General features: G+C 33.7%; 2 pseudogenes; one reads left to right on the forward strand and one right to left on the reverse strand.

Annotated features, from left to right (window-relative positions):
* Positions 1-2,961: 2,961 nt before the first annotated feature.
* Positions 2,962-15,101, forward strand: LOC133198178 (nuclear apoptosis-inducing factor 1-like; annotated as a pseudogene).
* Positions 15,102-17,399: 2,298 nt separating this feature from the next.
* Positions 17,400-19,567, reverse strand: LOC133198179 (putative nuclease HARBI1; annotated as a pseudogene).
* Between the last annotated feature and the right edge of the window lie 6,829 nt (positions 19,568-26,396).

Raw genomic sequence — 26,396 nt, forward strand, 5'->3', positions numbered from 1 at the left:
ACGTACTAAATTAGACATCTCTATTCGAAGCGCACTGTAACTGATAAAGTTAGAAAGAACTATAAAGATAAAAATCGTTAATGAAGAATTGATTTTTTTTTCCTTCAATAACATACATTTTACATACTGTTGTTTTCTTATCCATTAATAATTCAGTGAATTTCATTAGTTTTAATCCTCAACAACTGTTTTCATGGCAAATATTTTTTTTTTATGTTTTGAAAAATATTTCGATATATTGAATTTGATTCAAACTGAATTCTTGTGCTCTAGATCTTGGCATCGATGTCATTTACAATAAACGGAATATTCTGATACAACAGATGACACACCAAGGTACTTTTGTCGTTTTTTTCCAAAGAGAACAATACAATGAACCACCTTAACTCTCCTAAATTAAATATTGATTCGACACATCGTATGCTTTAGGCAAACAGTTTTCTTTCAGTAAAATGGAATTGAAAAGGAAAAGTCCAGAGGGTAATTGATAGTATATACCCAATCAATATCTTACGCATTAATATTTAAGCTCTATATAATGTCAAAAAACTCGTTGATAGCGTTTTATCATTTGTCTGCAGACACGTAGAAGGATTTTTTAGTGTGCCGTGGGAGGTTTGGAATAAGATACATGCTGATAAGATTTTGTCATTAAGCAGTTATAATATGAAACTATGTATCAGTAGATGATGAAGCGGTAGCAGTAACTAAATTTTGTTTCTCAATGAGCAGCATAGTTAATAAAAGATTCTTGCAAACTGTAGCTACGTGTTCAAAGATACTTGTAATTTCTAATCGAACAATATTTAGTGTAAAATATAAATAAAACTTGTAAATTTTTTTAAATTTTGACATGCAGTAAAACTTATCTAATTCGGACACCACATCATTGAATGTAGCAGGGTAGGACAACATTTTAACGGTTGAATGTACTGAAATGGACTTTAAAATTTACATCGTATTAGGCAAGATTTCGGAATACACGTCATCCGAATAAGACAAGTTTTATTGTATTTATCAATGATAAAAAAACAAGCTAATTCAGAGAATTTGTGTCTCCCGCTTTGGGAAAAAAGAAGAGCATGCGCAGTTCGAGGGGGGGGGGGGGGTCGGACTCCCCCCCCCCCCCCCGGGATTTGTAGAATTATTAAATGTATACATTTTGAAGCAAATAAAAAAAGCCAATATGGATAATATAAAAAAACGGGGCGGGACACTTTGAGAGGGGTCAGAGAGGCCCTAGGGAGTTATGGTATAGAATTTCATTGCAAAAGCTTTCTAAGATATCGCCCGGAAACGCAGGTATTACACACAGACGGAATGTATAAATTTACGACCTTGAACTTTGACCTCAAAATTAATAGGGGTATTCCATAGGCCACAAGGAGTTGTTATGAAAAATTTCATTGCAAAATCTCAAAGGATTCTCGAGATATCGCGCATCGCGCGGAAACGAAAGTGTTAAAGCAGACAGAATTTATGTCCTTGACCTTTGACCTGAAAATCAATAGGGTTCTTCTTGAGGCCACAGGGAGTTGCTAAGCAAAATTTCATTGCGAAAGCTCAAAGGGTTCTCGAGATATTGCGCGAAACGAGAGTGTTACAGACAGACAGAAATACAGACGGACGGACGGACAGACAGACCCAAATTAATATCCCCCTCATTCAGTGAAAGCGGGGGACAAAAAATATATCATATTATCATGCATCGTCTCAAGCTACGGTCCGGAGTCCGCATATAGCTCTCCCCAGAATGAGAGAGGATCATACCTTTTGGCCGTGGTTTGCGACGATGATTATCATGTAAATTTTTATATTTACTAGGGGGAGGTAAATGCAAAATTTACATGATAACATACTACAGGATTTCAACATGTCTCTGATGGTCATGTACATGTAGCTCTAGTGGTTTTTTCTAAAATGGTGGTTTAGGAGAGTAGGATATAGACTTGTTTCCGCTTTTCTGTTTTACATTTACAGAAATATATCCTTGCTTTTTCTAAACTTGTACCGCGTTTTATTGAAATAAAAATTTAAAAAATCGCAAGAGGAGTATATTATGAAATTGAGTTATTAGTGCCTTGGTTTATTCTACTTGTCTACCAAATATCATTGAAATCAGAACAAAAGTACAAAAAGAACTGCGTGATTGAAATGTAGACAGACAGACGACAAAACTATTAAAATTTTAATCGATATAATTGGCTGATTCCCTGAAAATCGTCGTAAAAACTTTGTCCCTTATCATATTTGGAACACCTAGCAAAGTTACAATTTGTTCCAAATAAAATCATAAATATTCTTAGTGCAGCTGAGTTTTATTAAAAGCATATATAAAGAGACCGGGCCTATTTGTATGGGAAATGAGGAACTTGTTATTACAACTTCTACAAAGAAGTGATATTTCCATTGCGCACCTTATAATTGCACTGCATATAAAATACAATTCTAGTTACGAACTTAAAAATAATCTAAGTTCAGTACCTGTATAATAAAACAAAGTATATCATTGAGGGAGATTCCAGTCCCCCTCAAGCAAGCAGTATATCGCTCTTACATAAGCTCTACTGATAATTTTTTCAAAGGGATATAAAGGAATTTTTATCATCTCTTTTTCATATAGAGAAATAAAATCAATTCTTCCATAAATATTGCAATGAGTTTTTTTTGCAGTTATAACAACCAGAACTTAAAGTGTAAAGGAGACCAGGCTCCGGGATCATAAAACTGTCTTTAATTTAAGTCAGATTTTTTACTTAATTTAAGATTTAGACTTAGCCAAGATCGCTTACTTAAGTGGATCACAGAACGATCTTCGCAAAAACTTAGTTAAGATTTGTCTTAGTTAAAAAACCCTTTATTGTCATAGTAACTCACGCGGTGTTTAGAGCGTATACGGTAAATGTGGAACTCCCCAATGTTTTGGAGATAGAATTTTCGTTTGCTTACATAAGTTACGCAATGGATGCAGAAACTCCCAAAAAACGAAGAAGAAAAAGTAACTGGGACCCCAGGGACGAGATTACATTAGTAGAGGAGGTACAAAAGAGGGAGAAGGTACTCTTCGGAAAATTAGACGGGTCAGGGAGGACTTCTGCTGATAGGAAAGAGGTCACTGACCTAGTTAATGCGTAAGTGTTGACATACCACATTTCCCCAAATCATTATGCATTGCCACAAAATTAAACTTTGATGAAAACTAATTGAAAAGAAAACCATTGATGTCTTAAAAATCTACTAGACTGTGGCAGTTTCAACCATAGGTGCTTGAGGACAGGAACCCCCCCCCCCTTCAATATAGACCCCCGGGCCTTTTCGACTTTTTTTTCATAAACTATCTTTTAGTAACATATTCGTGATATAATCCATACAATCAGCCCGAAAAATTACGAAAAACAAACATTTTATAAAAATTCGTAACTCTATATATAAAAAACAACAAGGTTGCCAACTTCGTCTGTCATCCGAGAGGCACTACCAAGGATTTTTTTTTAAAATGTACTATAAAACGGTACTTACCAGTAAAAACGGTTTGATCACGCCGTGTCCCAAATATTTCCTTCACTAAACATCTGCATGTCACAATAATATAAGTTGCTTAACTGAGAAGTTCCGAGTGTACATGGAAACAATGAAAAGGTAAGAGAATTACGAAAAATGTAAACAAAAAGTCCGCGAAAGACGGAAAGTCAGCTGTTTTAGAGTTCACAATGTTTGACGAAGACCAGGAGTTGGCATTTCGTCTTTCAAATGGCCATAATTTGATTATTAGTGGTCAGGCGGGCACAGGAAAGATATTTCTTGTGAAGAGGATTGTTAAAAAATATAGTAAAGAAAAACATGTCGCAATCGTGTGTTCCACGGGAATAGCTGCGACTCATTACGGGGATCTGGGGGCAGTTACATTACACAAATGAGCCGGAATAGAAGATGGAAGGCATGTCACCGAAGAACTTATTCACCTTGTTTTAACAGACGAACGTTTTGTGAAAGTGAAAAATAATATTGAAATTACAGATCTTCTTGTAATTGATGAAATATCAATGATTAGTGCCAAAACATTTAATCAATTAGAAATGCTGTGTAGAAATATAAGAAACAATGACAGATATTTTGGGGGAATGCAAGTTATTCTTGCTGGTGACTTTTATCAGTTACCCCCAGTCGCTAATGAAATTATTGGTGATCCAGGTAACCATTGTTACAAACTACCATGGTTTAATAACTGCTTACCACATAAAGTAAAATTAAACATAATTCATAGACAGAGTGACACAACACTTATCAAATGCATAAATGAACTTGAGATGGGAGATCCATCGGATGAAAGTGTAGCTTTCCTGAAGTCTTTAGACCGACCACTGCCCAATGAGGAAGAATGTATTCATCTCTTTGCCCGTAATTATGATGTTGACATTTTCAATTATAACAAATTGCAAAATTTACCAGGAGAACTCAAACTCTACAAATCAAGAGATGAAGGATCAAACCACTATTTAAGCAAATTCCTAGCACCCAAAAATTTAGGACTTAAAGTTGGTTGTTCAGTGATGCTTGTCAGAAATTTAAGTGATTCTTTAGTGAATGGCTTATGTGGCACTGTCGTTCAACTCATGTCTGACTCTGTTGATGTGAAATTTGTTTTTGAAAAAAGAAATACTGTCGTGACTGTTAAGCCAGTAGTTTTTACAACTTTTGATCCTGTGGATAAGATTACCATTGCAAAAAGAACTCAGTTACCATTGAAATTAGCATATGCGATGACTGTGCATAAAGCACAAGGAATGACCTTGAGGAATGTTGTCATAAATTGTGAAAACTGTTATCAGCCAGGGCAAATTGGTGTTGCTGTAGGACGTGCACAGCAAGTTGAGGGTCTACGAGTAATTAACTTCAAAAAAACATTATGTCGTAAGCATCCACTCCATGTTACAAAGCTTCATGAAAATTTTACCATAGGCAATGTGCAAAATGATTTGTCTTGTTGTAGGGGAATTAGAAGTGAAAAAACTGAAGACTCTAATAATGATGATGATGATGGTGGTGATGATAATGATTTTGACTTTTCAGAAAATAGAAATATTGATGCAAATTTTGAATCTGACTCTGATTTTTCAGATAGTGAAATTGAGAAATTGGAAATTTTAGACTCTCTCATTGAACAGCAAATTATAACAGAAGAATTTTCATCAAATGCAAAGACAGCTCTAGATTCAGTTTTTTCTGAATTTGTTGGAACACCTTTGGAAAATGAGATGTTTTCCATTAAACAGAGAATTCTGGAAAATTTTCAAATCTACCATGATTGGTACCAATTGCAGTCCTCACGCAGCTATGTTAAGGCTGTCCGAAGGCTTAATATGCATTAAAATACGCATTTTATTTTGAGCTAGATTTTAATTTAAATTTGTAATCTATGTATGAATTTGCAGTCAATTTGTGATGAGAGTGTAATCAAGTATTATAAAAATGTATTTCTGTGATGTCACATGACTTCGTTGATCACGTGATGGACACTTATAAATTCCTAAATGTTGCACAAAAATCGCATCGGCACAAGTTCAAAACGACATTATTGAGAAAAATTTGTCACATATGTCAATTCATCGTGATCTTTGGTACATATAAAGTGCTGGGGGCAAGTTTGAATTTTACTTCTTTGGAAAATATTCCACGAGAAATTCAACTTACCCACATGCAAGGGGGCATATTCCACTCTTTATCGCAATTTATACAAAATAGGATAAATTACATACGATCCCCCAGCAAAATTCAGTTAGAGGACATACTTCTTTAGTAGATTCACACAGAATATCTTCGATTTATCTTTATTATTCACTTGTGCCAGTCAAATATATACACGATTTATAAATTCTAACTCCATCCACGGACGTGTAATGGGGAGCGTTTCACAGTCAATATTTTGTTATTGTTTGAATATATGTATATCAGACAAGTTAAAGGAATAACAATATTAAATTGCAAATGTTCAACATCATAACCGCACACTTATGCTTAAAGAACAATCCATACACTTGAATCAAGCAACAACGCTAAAAAATCTTTACATGTCATGTGAAAGGAATGTAAAAGTTATGACACTTTCCCCGTCATGTCAGCTGAAGTATGCAGTGACTTGACGTCATATGCTATTATGACGTCATATCTAGGTAGTTCAGAGAAGTAACTACAGTTAGAACAGTTTGATATTTTACGGACAGCCTTATCCTAGCCGCGCAGTCATTGAAGACATAGGTTTGATTTGTCTACCTGAAGGTGAAAAGACATACTCTGCCAAACAGCAAAATGATTTTTTTGTTAGATTTAATAAATACCTCAGTTCTGATGAATACAAAGACAGTGTAATATCAATGCTTAATATTTATTCAATAAAGGACAGTGGCCCACAATTTCAGTTTCTGACAACACTTTTATTTTATCTGGAAAGAAAGTTTTTTGAAGATTTATCAGGACATCTAGACTTGCAAGATCCTGAATCTATTAAGAGCACTTCAGTGTCAGCAGAAGAATTACTAGCACCTGCAAGAGGAAAAATCAGGTACATCAGTGGATATGTTCTAGCAAAACTGAAACACAACTTATCAGTGAAAACAAGAAATTCTTTATTTGCGGAGGGAGACAATTCTAAAGTATTACAACTTCAAAGTCAAATGAACATTTTAAATTCATTGTGTATTTCATATGATGAGTTGAAGGATTCAACTAAGGATATTGGAAGTTTGCAAGAAACTAGAAGAAAACAAAATGAAAGAGAAAGACTTACAAACTTGACTGATGCTAGTTTTGAATTTTTCATGAAACTTGAAACTTTGTGCAGGGAAAAACTGACACACATCAGTCTAGTGTGTCATGGGAAAAGCATATTCAGTTATGTGACAGATGAACTTTACAAAAACACTGAATTATTTGAATTTTGGATTGAGACTTTGAATAAGAATTATGTTGTTACTTATGTTACATCTAGTGATGAAGAAAACATTGAAAGTATCTTACACTCAATTGTAACCTCTTGTGAAAACTTCATAGAACTCTATCATTCAGTGATTCAGTTATTCTTGAAGGTGTCGTTCAGTCAATTTCGGAGAGACTATCTGTCCTTCCTGAAAAAAGAAAAGGGTAAGGCTCTCCGTAAAAAAGTTGTGGATAAGAAGTCCAGAAAACCTGTTAAGACATTTAATATGCAGTTCCTAAAAGAAGACAAGTCAAACGACAGAATTAGCTCACACTTGTGGCTAAAATCTGAAGTTGTATTGAATGAAAAATTCCTTTTGTCTTTCACAAAAAAAGATTTACTTCATATATGCCAAATGTATGAAGTTAAGATGTCATCTCAAAAGAAAAAAGAAGATATACTTTTAAATCTTAACAGAGTGATCTTAAATTGTGATTCCATACCTTGTCCAAACAAATTTCTCTCAGATGCATCTTCACGTTCTGTGCCTGAAGTTGAAGATATTCCAGGACCAAGTGGATGTGTCCCCACGCTGCCTCCCTCAACTCCTGTCAGTGTTACTTCTGATTCTCTGGCTTCAGGACTCCCACCTACAATAATTCCCACAGAATGTCAATCAAGGAAGGGAAAAGGTAAAGGAAAGGGTAAGGGTAAAGGAAGAGCCAAGAAGAAGACTCCAGCAGCTGATGTATATGATCAAGATGAGGACTGTGCAGTATGTAATGGACATTATGTTGACGGTGAGGACAGGATAAGCTGCGATACTTGTAATTCGTGGTACCACAGGGATTGTGCAAATTTACAGGATGATGAGGAATGGTCTATTATCGGTGAGCCTGAGGGGGTCTATACTTGCGCACTCTGCCAATAAGATACGTACACTTATCTGCATGTTTTGTGTGTTCTGAAACATATCAATTTATCAATACATGTATTTGCTCATTTATAAATTATTTTATATGGTTTCTGATACTTGTAATGTATTCAGTTTATATTTGTTTCTTTCAAATTACATGTAATTTTTGCCCTTAGTTAATGATTCTTTAATTATTCCAATTGTTTGCAACCAAAATAGTGTACTCTTTTCTATTAAAAGTTAAAGATTTTAATGACAGTAACCATACATTAAGTAGCTGTTATTTCTTTCAAGATTAAGACTACCTATATACCTATAAAGTGATTATCTACATGTACTGCATTCAACACCTTAATTAAGGAGTGAATTCTCAGAGAATATAAATGTTCATCAATGGAAGGATGCATGTTTCAAAAAAAAAAATCCCTTAATTATTTTTTTTTACAGCTATATTCCATACCTTTGGTTTTACACCATAATGTACTGGTAATTGTGCTCCTTCACCACCACCTACATTAGATTTTCGAGATATTGAAGCTTGCCCAAGAATTACTGAATTAACTGAATGACAATAACCTAGGTAGGTTGGATTAGTATTGGCCCCGTTATATAATGTTCTCTGCTGACAGAACATGTTCTCTATCACATCACTATTGACGCGACTCGGGATGATGGATGCATTGCAAGACTTTAATTTGTATACACACAACTCTTCAAATCCCATAATTGAAGAAATTATATCTTCCCTTGTCTGGTGAGATATGAGATGTTTTTCCTTGTTTTTAATCAACTTATCCTGTTTGATTGTCTGTTCCCACTTAATGAACCATTGCAGTGCATCATTGTTTTCCTTCAGTCTGTCATCACTGACATCAGTGATTGGTCTAGAGTCTCTAAAGTTCCTTATTAGTGCACTAGTATGGGTCAACATTTCTATCGTTCCATCCAGCTTGTGCCCAGCATCACCTAAACTCTCACAATAAAGTTTCATTAGATGCAACATCTCACTGTTTAACACATCTTCAGCCAAATGATTCCTCATTTTACTTTCTGATGTTAAGTAGATATGTTCCTGTGTGAGTTTGTGATGGATAGGAAATGGGTTTGTAGAAATGTCCCACAGATATGCCCCTTTGAAGTGATCCCATTCTATAAATGTGTCCTCATATTTCAAATGTCTTTTACAGAATGCAGCTTTTCCACTTTTCGATACATTATTTCTTATTTTTTTCAACACATGTGATATGTCCATGATAAAGAATAACTTCTGATTTTCATTCTGAGAGAAAATGTTTTTGAATGAACATGTAATTGGATTTAAAGTATCAAAATTTGGTATCAATATTTTGTACAAGTCTCGATTGCTTTGGGCACCATCTGTACTGATATATTGAATTGTGAACCCAAATGTTGAAAGCATGTTTACAGATTTCCATATAAGTAAATAAAGTTCATGACCTGATGCGGTATGAGATGGAAAATTGGCAAATGGGAAGCGAAAACCGGTGAAGCCCAAAAATACTAATTGCAAAACATGAGTAGCTAGAGTTTTTTCTCTTTTGCCATTTTTCATTTGATCAAAAACAATGGACTCTGGAGTACATTCAGTAAATCCAATCAATTCAATATCATTATTTTGTTTACGAAATTGTAAATCTGGTTGTATCGACATTTCGTCAATGATGAGTCCGCCTTCATATCCTGCAGGGGGAATATTCTTCAATTTGGCTTCAGTAGCCATCCATTCAAGCTTTTTTAATCCCACCCTCTTGGTGAACAGAGTTCTTGTACTTTCGTAATAAATTCTGAGAGGGCAATATCAGAAAATTACTGTTCCTCAGTTCACTATAACCCTTGGACTTCTGCAATACAATGTCAAACACAGTCTAACAATTTCTTTACTCCATCTTCTTCCATTTGGGTTTCGCTCTAAAGCCATTTTTTGGTTCATTAGAAATGTTTGCATTTTCAAAGAACATTCAGGAAAAATTGTCTTTAAAATTGTACTCAAACTATCGTGATCAGTTTTTTGTAGTATAATCTCTTCATTTTTTGTAACTTGTTCTTTGTGTGTAATGTTGTCATCAGTATTTTGTGCATCACACTCAGATTTATTCATTTTTGGTTTCATGTTCATTTTTTTACAGTTCTTACAAGTTGAACATGATGAGGCATTTGATGTGTTAAATGGCAGAACTTTGAAACACTTTTTGGACCTGAATTGAAGAATTTCACTATTCTCATCACCAACACTACAAATATGTTCCTGAAAATGGGGTAATTCTTTTCTTTCGATGGTATTCACTCCTCTGCAGTATTGAAGATGTCCAATGATTTTAAATAATGATTTCACAGACTGAGAAGTTAGTGAAAATTGACTTTGTAAACCTAAATTTTCAGGGTCAATTTTTTTCCCCATCATATTAAGTGAATATTTTCCATCTGACTGTAAATCAGTTTCAATCATGGATTTCCTTCCATTTATTATTTCTCCAGTAAAGTGTCCAATTTTTATTTCTTTTATATTGTTTGTTATCACAAAAAAATCTGGTGGTAATAATGAGGGAATATTTATAAACTCTATTTCAGATTGAGTGGCAGACTCCATGTTCCATGAAAGACCAAAATACTTTGTGTTAATTTGGACCAGTCTTCTGTTGAGCGAACTGCTTTAACTATAACATTCTTAAATGTTTTTTTAATTACATTACCAATTGGTCTACTGGTAACATCAGATTCATATTTGTTTTTGATGTCCTCCGTGTCAATATATTGACTTTGACTGCCTTCTACCAAATTTTCCAGCACCCAAGATGATAAAGAATGCTTGCAATTCATCGCGGCTTGATTTTAATTATTATTTCTTAAAATAGACTTTTTTTCGATTTTGTAAATATGCGCCAAATTAAGATTTTCATAATTCTCTTACCTTTTCATTGTTTCCATGTACACTCGGAACTTCTCAGTTACAGTCCCTGAAACGTTCTACTTTCCCACTTGAACGGTGAGCGAACGCTGAACGAACGGTGAACGAACCTGAACGAACGCAGAGCGAACGGTGAGTGAACGATGTGTGAACGCTGAACGCAACTTGGTGAACGGTGAGCGAACGCTGAACGCGAACGGAGCGCAAACGCGAACGCAAAGTGAACGGTGAACGAACGGTGAACGCAAGATGAACGATATATTCGGAATGCCTCTGATCTTTTCCTTGCATTGAAACTATTTTATTGTATTATAATGTCAGGTGCCAAAAAAAAAGTAAACCAATAAATGAATGAATAAATAAGTAAATAAAATAAATTCTCCAAAATTGTCCTAAGAAAGACGATTCATGCACATTAAGTTTTTAATTACACGATTTTTAACGCATTAAAACATTGCAATTGTTGCCGAACGCTGAAGTATAAAAGATATTTTTTTAGTTGGAAAATAAAAATGTTTATTCTTATTTGATAACAAATCAGAGAAAACTTCTGACTTATAGAATGAATTAAAGCGATTGTAGATGGCCGTGATTATACTCAGACAAGATAATACAAAGATATATATTCATATTATTTGTTATAAATTCAATTTTCAGAACTTGATATTTAAGTAATATGCTGTTATAATTTTTATCAAACAGACAAATGAGAGAGAGAGAGAGAGAGAGAGAGAGAGATTCCGTTTCAGCCCCCCCCCCCCTTCCTTTCAGGCTTCACTAAATGTTTGCACCTATATCAAACAATAACTCTGATATTTTTTTCTAAATATATTAGACAGTGAAAGTAATTTTTTTTATCAACAAATCATATCCATCTGTTTGACAGTATTACTCGTTTTTATTTTCCTGCTTCAAGTTCACACGAAGTCCACGTGCTTGTCCTGTCAATCAAAATCATTCGACACTGTGCAGGTGTGAAAGTTTCGTCACATCGAAGACGAAGTGCGAGTATTTCCAACAAGTTATAACATTTATTTTTATCATTTCTAGATTTGATACCAACATTTGAATAATTAGCGAATAAAATATATTGGGCATTAACACTTGAATTTGAAACATACTCTCTGCCAATTTCAAATACCACCGCCGACACGTGTACATTTTGAACTACTATTGTTTTGTGACTTTTTTAGGTGCATGTTTGTTTTGAGACTGAAATTTTTGTTCTAAAAAAGACCTTAACTTTTTTTTAACAGGTTAATTAAAATTTTCTGGAAATACAGTACTGACTAAGTAATTATTTAGGGGAAAAGGGGGGGGGGGTATTAATTATATCGAATAGCAAACATATAAAGTTACGGTGAAGAAAGATTTTTTCTCTATAACTATAGACTTTACATACATGTATTATAGTAGCGAATATTCTGTAGTGCATTACATTTTAAATAAATATTTCCTTTAAACACACTATCAATTTCATTCTCTCCAAAGATAATAAATTAACAGGATATCCACAGTACTATGTATAACTCTCAGAACTAGTTCTATCATATTTTCTGTAGTAATTGAATAAAAAAAACGCGTTAGAAATAAATATTTTCGTAATTTTGCTGCGTAATTATTTGACTTGGATAATTATATCTCCATTAACGATTTGTCGTCTTTAACTAAACATCAAAATGTTGCAGTGCTTGAAGTATTTGCACATTGGCCTTAGTTAAATTTAATATTTCAGCATCGTTCTACATAGGTACAGGATGTGCTTATAACAACATTTTTTTTCCAGAGTAATTTAATAAATAACCTTATAGCTAAGTTAGAATAATAAAAATATATATCTTAGATTTTTCCCCCATGAAATAATGATTCTTCAAACACGATATGTTAGTATTAAATTAAAAAATCTGTAATTCCTTACCTACAAAAAGATAAGTCCTTTCACTTGGGAGTTCCGAATGGCAATCACAACTGAACGATAGGTGAACGCTGAACGCAAGGTGAACGCAAGGTGAACGGAACGAAGAGCGAACGCTGAACGCTTTGTGAACGGTGAACGCGAGCGCACGGTGAACGGTGAACGCAAAACTGTGAACGGAGAGCGAACGGTGAACGCACGCTGAACGAACGGTGAGCGAACGGAAAAATGGGAAAGTAGAACGTTTCAGGGACTGTAAGCAGCAGAGTTATCCTCCTTGCGATAAGTGACGTAATGCCTTCACTTCCGTTGGATAAGCTTTGATCAGTTCAAAAAACGATAACTTGTCGGTGAAAATCATGCCATTTGACCCAATAAATAAACTTATATTATTGTGACATGCAGATGTTTAGTGAAGGAAATATTTGGGACACGGCGTGATCAAACCGTTTTTACTGGTAAGTACCGTTTTATAGTACATTTAAAAAAAAATTCCTTGGTAGTGCCTCTCGGATGACAGACGAAGTTGGCAACCTTGTTGTTTTTTATATATAGAGTTACGAATTTTTATAAAATGTTTGTTTTTCGTAATTTTTCGGACTGATTGTATGGATTATATCACGAATATGTTACTAAAAGATAGTTTATGAAAAAAAAGTCGAAAAGGCCCGGGGGTCTGTATTGAGGGGGGGGGGGGGGTCCTGTCCTCAAGCACCTATGGTTTCAACGGTGTTCATACTCTCAGTAATGCAGATATATATGTCTTGTGATTATACGACAGCACAACCACTAACGAACTTAAAAACTCGGACTATGCATTACAACAGCTGATTTTAAGCAGATAACTCATGCATATACAAGATACAATAGTCACAAGATTTTAAAATATTGTATGCAATTTAATAGGAAAGCAAAATACACAAAAGGGGAAACCCGAAAGCTATAAATAGATATTGCAAAGTATCTACATGAGTACATGTATGTTTTCTTTACTATGGAAAATAAAATATTAAAAATTAACCACAACTGTAAGAAACATTAAATTCTTATAGTTTGTTAAATAGATTCATGTTTTTTTTTCCGTAGTGGAAGTACATTTAGTTCGTGCAGAGATGTGAATGAAATAAAGAAGAAATACCAGAACATCAAACAGAAAGGTATGATGCTCTTCTGAGAATTTATAAATACATAAAAAAATATTAGAAGTACTGTATTAAGATATTTAAGTTTATAAGTAATAATTAAAATAATATTGATTATATAACAGTGCATGCCCAAGAGATTTTCAGATTTTAAAAAAAAAAAAAATTAATAAACAAAATAAGAAAATAAAAGCATGGGAATTTTTCAATATTTCTTTCAATTTAATGTCTGATTAGGAAATTCTAATTGTGTAAAATGTTAATATAGAATCTTAAAATGTTTCCCAGAAACTTTAAATTAACAAAACCTCATATATTTCTAAAACATTACAAAAAAAATTTATTGAACTGAAAGTTGTACATTTTCCAATATTTCACCAAATTATGTGTCTTGGTCAAACATAATGTTGTTTATCTAAATACATATCACTTCTTTAGTGATAGAGGCACCTATTTAAGCAAATTAAGATACATGTATTTGCATTGGAAGGAAGAATTTTGTTTCTGTTATTTATCCTCAAAGCTGTATTAATAAATTATGTCAATACTATAAATTTTAATATTGGCATCAACATTTATTTTCACTACAAAATGTCGCGAATTTAAAACTTTGAAAATTGTTGATACACGCAAAATCCCCCATGGGAATTTTCAAAAGTTGGCATGTATGGATTGTCTATATCTTTATTGTAGCAAAAGAAAAGAAAAGTGCTATTTTGAACCCTAAGACTGGGGGAGGGAATAAAACCATCATCCCTGAATGTTAGTGAACAGTTGTTGGACAACTTGGAAGGCAGACCAAGTCTATGTGGCCTTCCTAGTGGAATAGACACTGCAGCTGGTAATGAATAATAATAATAAATGAATAAGCTTTTAATGCACAATAACATTAATGATTAGTTTTATTTAGTGTATGGTGAACTATTAAGGTATAAAAAAAAGATGAATTTTACAAGGATAATTTTTGTTGATAGAGTCATCAATAAAAAATATGAATAAAAAAAAAATCAGATCAATTAATTATCAAAAATCTCAGATATGAATTTGAATGTATATTCAAAAAATTATGTAAATTTTTTATGCCCCAGTGCAAGGGCATTATGACACAACAAGTTAAATTTTAAAAAAAAATCATTCTTGCAGAATCAGTTGTGGATTTCTTGGATGATAACCATGCCTTGCATGAATTTGATTTGACTAGTGAGACCACTCAGCTTGAGCATTTGTTACCACAAACACAGCCTCTGCCCTCCACATCTACCACTTCATCAACAGAGCTTCATTTGTAAGTTACACCAGAAATGCTTCTTCAAGAAGAACTAATCAACATCAAAGAAAGATGAAAGCTTATTAAAGAACAACAACAGCTTGTCCATCTTCAAAAACAGCATGTCAAGTTAAAAATTAAACAGAAAGATCCCTTTTTCAATTTCGAACACCTTATGAATTAAATGTAAATTTTATTAAATACGTAGTAATAAATACACTGGTTTTTGCATGTGCGATGTGCCTGACATCACAACAGATGTATCAACATACATGTATTACAAAGCTGTAATTCATGCCTTTACGAGGGGTGATCAAAAAGTTCGCGACCTATCTCTATATTTAAAACGCCACAATTCAGATCAGAATGAAATTTGGCACACATATAGTCATACATATGTTCTATAAATAGCAAATGTTAAATAATGTTTTGCTCCGTGTTTGTGACGTCACAATGTGAAAATGACGTCAGTATGTACGTCACTTGTGACCAAAAAAAAAATGGTTGACTCAGTCGTACTCGAACAACGAAGGGCTATAAAGTTTGACGTATATCTCGGAAATTCCTTTGCAGTAGAATATGATAATTTGTACAAGGTTTATGAAGACAAAAGACTTACCAGAAGTCCAATCATTAATTGGATTAAATGTTTTAATGAAGGCAGGGAGATGGTTAAAAATGATGTTTGTTCTGTTGCCCAGCGAAAGCAGGCCGGTAAAAAGATGTGTCCTTAGTTGAACAATTTGTTTTGAAAGATCGCCAAATTACAGTAAGAAAAATAGTTGAATATCTGAGCAATAATATAATGATTAAATCCCTAAAATATCGTTTACTTTAGACTTTAAACATATGAGATATGAAAAAATGAAGGCGCCCATACTTTTTCCACATTGAATAAACGACGCTCCCGAGACAGAGGACTCGGGTTGTGATGGTCGCCATGCTAATTCTGGGAAGGGATATCCTTATCCACCCATCCTATTGCCGAGATTTGGCCATTTCTGACAGATGGGCTGTTCTTGTTATAAAAATTACTTGCATGGTTAGAAATATAAGACTCGGAAAAATCTCTTAGCTTCCGTGAACAGACCACTACGAAGCATGTCACGTGACCGACTGGATCACGTGATTCGCGCATGGACAGAACAATGGCAGTTGTGCATTAAAATCGGAGAGGACTACTTTAAAAAATAATGAAGATTAAAACCTCATTTTATTTCTTTTAAGGAAATAATTCACGTAGTTCGCGAACTTTTTGATCACCCCTCGTAGCTTTGTATTACAGTAATGGGAGCTGTAATGTATGGGTGTTGATACATTTGTTGTGACATACATCATACGGTAGTTACTATATATATAGTAATTCTTATGAGCTTTTCTGATCACAATTTGTCTGGCGTCAGTCTGTCTATATTTGTCTGTAAACTTTTAACTTTTTTGCCTTCTTTTCTGTCCTCTGGCTGATAATTAAGTGTCTCTCTGGTCAAATTAAAGTATGTAAAATGTATTCTTTACACATTGATAACATCCATCCAATTATTCTCATACTGTATGTGTATTTCCAAACATTATGAGTATTCATTATGACAAGACCTTTCTTTCATGTATGACATCATGACCTTGACCTTTAAGTGTGACTTATCTTTGATAAAAATAACCCACCTTTCAACTCGGCTATAACTTCTGAAAGGTTAGTGATAACTAGCAAGGGCTTTTATGATTCATTCACACAAGAATTATTTTTGACCTTTCATTGGGTACCAGCACTTTTGAATTCATGACCTTGACCTTTGAGTTTGACTTACTTTCGAAAAAAAAAATTTTAACTTCAGCCTCTAGCACCTTAAAGGGGGCTCCAGTTTTCGTAAATCTTATATAATAGTAACCACATAAAAAGGGTAATTACCTTATTATAACTACATAAATGTTGAAATATAACTATTAAGGTAAAAAGTTCATATACTGGTATAACTATTAAGGTAATTTCATATACTGGTAGTAGTAATATTAATTGCTAAAACGAACACAGAATATTACTATTAATGATTTATCACACTGACAGATACATACTGAAATGTAATGGTATGTTTATAACCTTACAACAAAACCAATGATGTGCTAGGTACAGAGAGTGATACAACACTTGCACTGTGTGATTTAAGTGAAATGGGAGAAAAAAAAATAAACTGCAAGCAGTATAAATTTATAAATGACTTCTGCTTTGTGATTATGATTGTATATTATGTAAGAATTGAACAAGTTATAATTTTTTTTTTCCTAGTTTCCCATGAATTAAGAAGAGGGTGGCCTGAAATATTAATTAATTATCAAAACATTGTCTGGCAATGAGTTCTCTGTATCCAAAGCCATTGTTGTTACCGTGATTGATCTCATCCACATCTGGGCCGGCTATGATTTGGTCACGTGGGTCAAGGGACACAATATCTTGCCTCAGGATCCCTATATTATGCAGGACAACACAGGTTATCACATACTGACAGGCTCTTTCTGGTCTTGTTCTAAAGCCAACGGAAAGGCAAGGGAATCTTCTCTTCAGTATACCGTATGTCTGCTCGATAAGGACTCGTGTTCTACACAGTGCACTGTTGTATCGCTCTCTGTACCTGACATCATTGGGATTGTTGTAAGGCGTCATTAGGTATGTCCGACAAGGGTACCCGGAGTCCCCCAAAAGTATACCATTATGCTGACCTGAAAAATCATAAAATTAACATATTAAAAACAAATGAATTCAGAACTACTAGAAGGTCTGAAAAGCAAAATGACAAAGATTTCAGTATGATTCAGCAGATGTTGAAAATATTTTAACTACATGTACATATACTGTTCTTTATTTAGTTTTGTTTTATTTACCATATTTTTCTTATATACTTATTACATATAGATCTTCAGGGAGGTATAGAAATATCACAGTTAAGTTATAATATTCCATCAAAATTCAGTAAAAATTAACTCTGCATGGGATATTCACCATTCTCAAACTGCTGACAGAGAACACTTTCTCGAAAAACCCTTGAATCATGGCAAGATCCTGGCTATTTGGCAACACAGTTTGTCACCACGAAATTAGCATCACAGGTCATCTGAAATATGATTAAATTAAACATTAATTTATTAATTTAATTTTCAAAATACATGTATGTTATAGATCTTTAAAGTTAATGACTGATGAATTCACATATAAGTGGATTTATTGCATACTTTATTTTTAAATTTAAATCACTGAAAGCTGATAGCTCTTGTAATTTATTTTTTTTTTTTTTTTTTTTTTTTTTTTTTTTTTTTGATTTAAAATCATTTTGAATCAAAAATATTTTGTTACAATTACCATGACATTTAAAGAATGATATCCTTTTCTATTAACATAATCAGGCTCATTTTCAGTAGGAGTTTTGATCCGGATAAAAGTACCATCAACACATCCCAAGACACCAGGGAACCCTACAATAAATAGATTTCATAGACTAATATTTTCATCAGGTCAATAGCAGCAAATATCATAAGTTTTCAATTTGTTTGTGTGAGTAAATATATATACCTTTTGATGATATCTGATTCCCTTTATAATTTTAAAATCATACAAATTAAAGGTTATAGTTATGAACATATCAAAATAGGATTAATTATTTACTGAACATGATAATAAAGTTATGAAGAGTAGAATAGTAAAGATTTCAATGTACAATATGATTGATTTTGGAGTTACCCCCCACCCCACCCCACCCCACCCCTTTTCTGCCACATATTGTATGTACATGTTATTTAGTAACACTACACACTCACCAAAACACATATATATAATGATTACAATTGATAATGTTTGAGGGATCCTTAATTTTTTTTCTTAGATGTAAGAAATACATAAATGCATTTAAAATAATGACTTGAGATTTGGGTGGAAAAGGTAGAACCGAAATGCTTATAGAACGAAACGTGTTTACTGATTCAAGGGGGCGCTGTTGTTTGTTTTCAATGCGAAGGTCACGAACACATGTAAGTAAAAAGCCATGGATTCTTACCTGCGATAGCATGAAACATTCTCTTTACGTTGGTGGCATCCTGTCCAGAAGGAAAGCGAATAAAACGGCCAGCAACATTCGCTATTGCAGATGCCACCCTAGGGATGCATCGTCATACCGTGGCTTTGGAGATGTGGATGGCATCCCCCACAAGTTGATGGAAGGCTCCTGTAGCCACAAACCGGAGGAAAACCAGCAGCTGAATCATCGCTGGAAGGGCCAACGATCTCTTGGTAGGATGGGTTATTCTGTCCTGAATGGTGTCGTAAATAAACATTATCGTAGGGCGGCGAAAACGATATCTCTCGAACAACTCGTCATCTGTTCGGAGGTCCAGTGGATTCAACCGATCCCTGAAAAGCTTGGGGCGAGGGAGACGCCGTCTTCGCCGGACAGTATCAACATTTCCCCCTTGAACACGTCTCAAAAAACCAACAACATCGGCCATTTTGAAAGAACTTAAGATCAATCTTAAAACTTAAGACTGCCCATGAGCAGTCTTAAAATTTAAGACAAAATTCCAATCTTAACTCTAAGTCATTTTTTGTGATCCATTTTAACATCAATCTTAAATTATAAGTTCAAATTTATGGAGTTAAGTCTAACTTGAGACTTAAGACAGTTTCATGATCCCGGAGCCAGAGTTTTGTTAACTAGTATGACGTTTAGTTACATACTGAGCTACAGTGTCCATGAAAAGGAACACAGAAACACAGTGACATGCGGATTTGAAAAACATCGGTGAATATATATTGTGTCCACATTTTTTTTAGCTTACTCTCCTAATTTTATACATGACTAATGCTCCGAATAAAAATGTTAGGTAAAAATCTAAACTAAACCTACAATACATGTACATGTAAATGTGTCCTCTTTTAACCTTCTCGAACAATTACTGTTTGCGACTCAATGTATTTAAAATATTGGATATGGCAAATCATTTTTTCTAAACATTTGTAAGGTCTTTTTACGAGATATTGAAGAGATTTATATTTTAACAACCTTTTATTTATAAATAATGGAAATATACTATCTTCGATAGATATACTGTAGTGTGTGCGCAATTACCGGTTAACCAGTGAATCCCGATGTCAATGTCCGCAATACATATCGTTTTGTTTTTTGTTTTTTGTTTTTTTTTTGTTTTTTTTTTTTGAGGGAGTACCGGTTCTGGTGTGATATTCTGTAAAATTGTACACATAGAGTTACTTGTCATTGTTCAAGTAATATATTGCGGCAAACTACAGAGGTTGATAAGAAAGGAAAAGAGAAAAGCTGCAACAAGACTATCTTGTGGCACAGCAAACTCAGCTAGTCACAAGCGCCGGCACCCGTGGCCAGGCAATATTGATATTTGCAATTCAAGAACACATATTTGCGTTTGTGTTTTCGTAATTAAAAAAAAATATAGAAAAAAGCGAAAATGAATTTAATAATATTGTGATATATTGCAATACAAAGTTTTACATTGAAAGAAATCGCAATATGATTTTTCAGTCGCCATACCCAGAACTAGAGACGTCTACCATGTAAAATTACTTATAAGTTTGTTTTTTTTTCAATGCTTTTGTTGGCCATCATTGATTTTGAAAACCCTTTCTATAATTCGGCAATATTTAATTTAAACATTTTTTTTTTCTAACAGACATAAAAAAATGATAGGTTACATGTAACTTCTTTTTTTATCTAGCTGTTACGATTTACAGCTGTCTATGTTTAGCGGCGTAACATTGTGGGGCTCCTTAATCTGAATGTTGAATGAAAGACAACAGGATATAAATTGTTTTTATTATTTTATTTTATTCAAATAAATATACACAAACTCTTCTTTGGCTCTGCAGTCTGCACCTGAAATAAAAACAAACCAACCACCCTTTAAACCAAAATGTTAATTTAAACTACCCTTAAACAAACCCTTTAGTAAACACAGAAAGACCTAATACTTTCAGGTCTTAGTTAAAAGATTGAATCAGTGATTTCTTCACTAGTGAGTATAAAATATAAATTACCAGAGGTTATAGCAAACAACTATTTGTATGGGGACAAAAAGTTATGCTAAAAGGGTTCGCCGACCACCGTCCCTGGTTCTAAATTTTACTGTGTCGTTATGGGGTATACGAAAGACGCTTGATCATGTCACACGTGCGCTTTAACACGTTATTTTCACTTTCTCGCTTTTGTTTATCAACTTGATTACGAGTTTGCGATGCTTATATACCTTTGAGTTCCTCGTTGTGGGCGTTAAAATGGTCACAGGTATACCAAACCATGCTGTAATATAACTAAAGTGGCGTGTAGCCATAAAACGAGAAGGTCCTACGACGAAACGGTTACATGGCGTCCCTGGATACAGCTAAAGATCCCACTCTACTATTTCCAAGAGTCTGACTAAGGGGTCAAATTCAGGTGCAGTAAGGTTGATTTATTGATAATCTGTACAATATCAAGGATTTCTTGATTTCATCAGTGTTCATTTGATTGCTATTGCATGTAATGATTTATTGAAGTTCATGTAGCTTTAGTATTTCTGTTTTGATTTACATTTCAGAATTCAGAATTTCCAATAATAAAGTAAGTAAAAATTCAATCATGCATCATGCAAGTCTCGTAAAAAACAAGTGCATTTTTAGTTTTTATTTATCACTAAGCCATAAGATGTAAATAATTATGACTGTATGAAAAGTTAATCACAAAATAAGATTACATTATTAATGTAATTTGATTCGATAAAAAAAAAATAAGTTTGGTTAGATTGAAGTGCTTGCTGAAGTCCAGTAACCATATATGACGTCAATTTCAGCATAGCAAGTGATGGAAGACAATTTGAAGAGACTCAACATTGTTAAAAGCAGCCGTGGGGAAAATTAGCAAGTACCAAGCACCTCGTCTGTGGTGGAAATGACATGTAGTAATCAAATCCAACATGTTATAGTTGAATTTTCAACAAGAGAGACTACTCCTGAATACAAAGAACCTATTCATAAATAGGTGCAATATCCATGCAGACTTTGGACAAATTTTCTAATGACCACTTCCAGAAATTGAGAATTGTAAAAAAAGTTCAGTATTACACTGGTTTCAACAATTAAACATGTTCTGCTATTTCTCAATGCCTGTGGTATATGAACTGAATCTTATCCTTTATATATTTTGCCATGGCTATTTCTGGGAATGTTACTTAGTCAACAAAAGTGCACAATAAAAATGCTGAAGAATTAATCTAATTACAGTCAATATGAAAGCTTAAATGTAAAACTTCTTCTTTTACATGTACCAATCCAATGTTTAAGCTGTAAACACTACTCACTGAAAAAGTTCTAATTACAGTAAAACATGCTTATAGCGAATATGCTTATGATGAAGTGACGCTTAAAGCGAAGCGATTTTCATTCTTCTTGACTTCAAATGTATTGAATACATAACAGTTGGAAAGAATTATGATTATAACGAAGCAAGATTTCCATCCCGGCACTTCCTTGTTAGAGTGTTTTACTGTATGTAATTGAAGTGATCTACCATTTGAAGAAAAAGAAAATAAACAGAAATCTTCAGAAAATGACACAATTTGAAAAACAGTTGAAAAGACATGTATTCCTAATACGTTAGACCAGAATATAGTAATTGGATACATGTACATGACCTGCATATATTTTCCTAGTACATGTATAAGTAAACAGCATTCATGTGAATACTTCATTGTCTTTAAACATTTTTCCTGGAGAAATATGGCAGGTACAGATATTCTATGTTAAAAATGAGCTACATAAAATCAATATGTACACCTTTATTTGATACAACTTTCTTAAAACATTTTTCATTAGTGTTTGGAGCTTCCTTAAATATATATTAAAGGTTTGATCACCTGGACAAAAAAGTTGGAATATAATTGGAAGATTTGTAGATAAATTCATTTACTTTACACATGTACATTCTACAGATGGAATGCAAAAATCTGGTGATTAGTAGCTGTGCTAAATTGTGTAGATAGTTATACATTTATCTTTTACATATTACAAACGATGCTAAGATATTTCCTGTAGTATTAAAATGAATAGAGGAGATCCAATTTAAATTATTTACATTTGCAAATATTTTTCTTAGATGAACCTATAGAAGAGAAAATATGTTCAATTCTGTATGAACTTATTAGGGGGTCAGAGGTCATGGCGTGACCGAATCACACAGCGAGACGATATCTTGTCTACATATTTCTGTCACAGTGACACTGGTTTCGGAAATTCTGAACCGTCAAAGCGATGAAAAAGATAAAATTATTGACACATATATTTTTTTTTTCGTTCAACAAATGATCGTTAGATCTTTCTTCGGTGTGAAGAATGTTTCTAATTAGCCTAAAATCACGCTTACCTCTTTAACCCGAAATTCCTTTGAAGGTATGTAAACTGAAGACGATAGCACCGCTTTTGACTTTATATATAAAGAACTCGTACAATAATAGTAAGATAATTCCCAGTAGCGATCATTGTTTTTTCATTATGAACAGATATTTCCTGAACTGGACTGCTAAACATCAATGTAAGTATTCAAATGTTGGAGCGAGACGAACTCTCAAGACCAAACAACTTCTAGGTCATTGCGCGTCACAACATAGCAATACGGCGGGCCGTTCGTGTAATAAATGCAGTCCTATTCAGAATATTCGTCTCAAATGTAAATAAAAGTAATAAACAACAATGTTAAAAAGTTCACTGGGAAATGAACTTGGTTGGTACGTGATCAAATCTTCTGAGAAGCCCTTCGGGCTTCACAGGATTTGATCACGTGACCAACCAAGTTCATTTCCCAGAGAACTTTTTAACATTGTTGTTTATTTCTTAAATAAACAGAATTAAAAACGTTTAGAATTAACGAATCTGAGAATGTAAAAGAGAATGTATCAGAGAAGTGAAGTTCTCATTTAGAGATGTATAACTGATCCGTGGATATCGGCCTGGATAGCTCAGTGGTTAGAGCACCTGACTAGTAATACAGGGGTCCCGGGTTCGATTCCCGGTTTAGTCATATATTTTCTTCATGCTTTTTTCCTTTTCTACTACACTATAATAGTTCTGGCTAGGAGTTATCAAAGAAGTCATTAAAATTTCTTTCTTCAGTGATCTGCTGCTTCAATCGGAGAGGCTGAAATAAATGAAAGTTCATTTTTCCATAATATTAAGCTTCAGAAGTGGTGAAATGATTGTTATCGTATATTTTGACTGAAGTATGCAGCACTCTTGTATTCTTATAGTATTATATATATTGTCAGGAAGGCTATAGGCTATCCATACAGTTATTTCATTACATGTATTTAATTCAAGTAAATCTTGGGATTAAGTTTATACCTGAAAAAAGAATATTTTGGCTAAATTATGATATGTTTGGAGATTTTCTGTATTTGATCTCCTGATCATCAGTCTATTCAAGATTGCCTGCAGCAAAATGCTGTAACATCAGGAACACTGCAGCTTAATGTTTACACATCCCATGGAACCCTGTGCCTCCCAGTCATTCATAGTGGGAATTTAAAACTTCTTCTGTGCTATTCATCTGCAGTTTGAATTGACCTAAATAAAATGTTAAACAATCAACATGAATTATAGAACATTGCAAGAGTAATATATGTTTTAAAAATACTTGTGATCTTTTATTTAATTTGTAAAATTAGGGGTGATTCATTAAAGTATCTATAACAAGGATTATCATTAACATTTCAAGTGTGGAATATGGGCCGCATACAGATAGAACGTTCTATCGTTAAAATGATATTGTCTTACAGATCTAGTGAGGGCTTGACCTGAGACACAGTTAGATTATTCTAACTAGGGCTGCATAGTACAGGTAAATACAGATGTTATTATCTTAAACTCTGCGGAACCCAAATTTCAATGTTCGAGATAACCAAATTTTAACTGTACAATGTCTTGCATTAATATAAGTATGGTTATTAATGAGCATACACTGTAAACAAACCTTCAAGTCTGTGCATAAAGTACACATCTATTTGTTGAACACTGATACAAGGCAGATCTCAATGTTTTGACTAAAGTTGTTGACACATCTTTGAATGCCATATATACATTTCACTTTTTAGGTTCAGACAGCAAAGGCTGGACGTCTTCACATTCTACATGTACCAGTTTTATACTGAAGTTAAGTGTCAATCTGACAATGAAGAGTTGTTAGACATAACAATGACTGTGATGTGAGAGACAAAGGTACATGCAGTACGTCCTCTAACGTTAATACGATCATGAACTCAAGTGCACACTTTCGTAACATCATTATTACTACAAATGATAGTTATTCCCATGTTTTTGCTGAATCATTAATTTTAAGTACCTTTCTGTCAAAGCTGCCTTTCTGCCACGTGTTGTCATTCCTCTTTTTCTCATATCCTCTCTTAAATCGCTTCATTAAATGTAAATAGAGCGATGTCTTGCGAAAGTTTTGACGTTTTCAACATTGATTTACAAGCGTCTTGGTGAAATCAAGCGTTCTCCGTATACCCCACATACTCCATGCAGTGTCAATTCCCCGGGACTACTTTCCCTACGAATAATGCCACTGCCACAGGCTTTCCAAACTTATTCCTAAATCTGGAAAAATGGATTGCGCGAGTAATTCGGTTTTCAAAAAATGTAAAACTTTGTTTTTCTCCAAATTATTTTTTATAAGAAACGTCATTTTACATTATTATTAACTTTATTTGGAGAGAAGCGCCGATTTTGAATTCTTTCCCTTGTAATTTATTTGGAACTATTTCATAAGCGGAGTGTTACGATTGTTACAATGGCGGCCTCAATCAGCACCGGAGCGTCTATGGAAACCAGAGAAGAAAGTAGGCTTTTTTCTAATGTTGTTTAGTAGTAGTGTTGTCTATGATGTGTGACATTTGAATTTTGAGCAACATTTTCTTTCTTTTTTTTTTGTATTGCAGCTCTTCCAGTCTATTTGCTCCTAAATTTAAAGCTTGTGAAAGAATGCTTTTGCCATGAATCTCTACAAATTTTTATCTGAAATACTAATTTGTTGTTTACGTTTGATATGAAATTTACATTTCAATTGTGTGTCCAGAAAGAAGACCGACTCCTTATGCATGTTATGTATGTATAAGTAATATGAAGGTTTTTTTGTTTCACCTTTGCAACATCAAACCACTTGGACATTGCGTCTCTTAACTAGATAATGAGGCATTTGTTAAGAAAATAAAGGATAATTAAATTTTGTCTTTTTAGCTCAATTGAGCTGAAGGTTAAAACTTTTCGGATTGAAATTTG

Source organism: Saccostrea echinata, unplaced genomic scaffold (genome assembly GCF_033153115.1).
Source record: "Saccostrea echinata isolate AGI-Se365-2 ecotype Australia unplaced genomic scaffold, CSIRO_AGI_Sech_v1 ptg000033l, whole genome shotgun sequence".
NCBI lineage: Eukaryota > Metazoa > Mollusca > Bivalvia > Ostreida > Ostreidae > Saccostrea > Saccostrea echinata.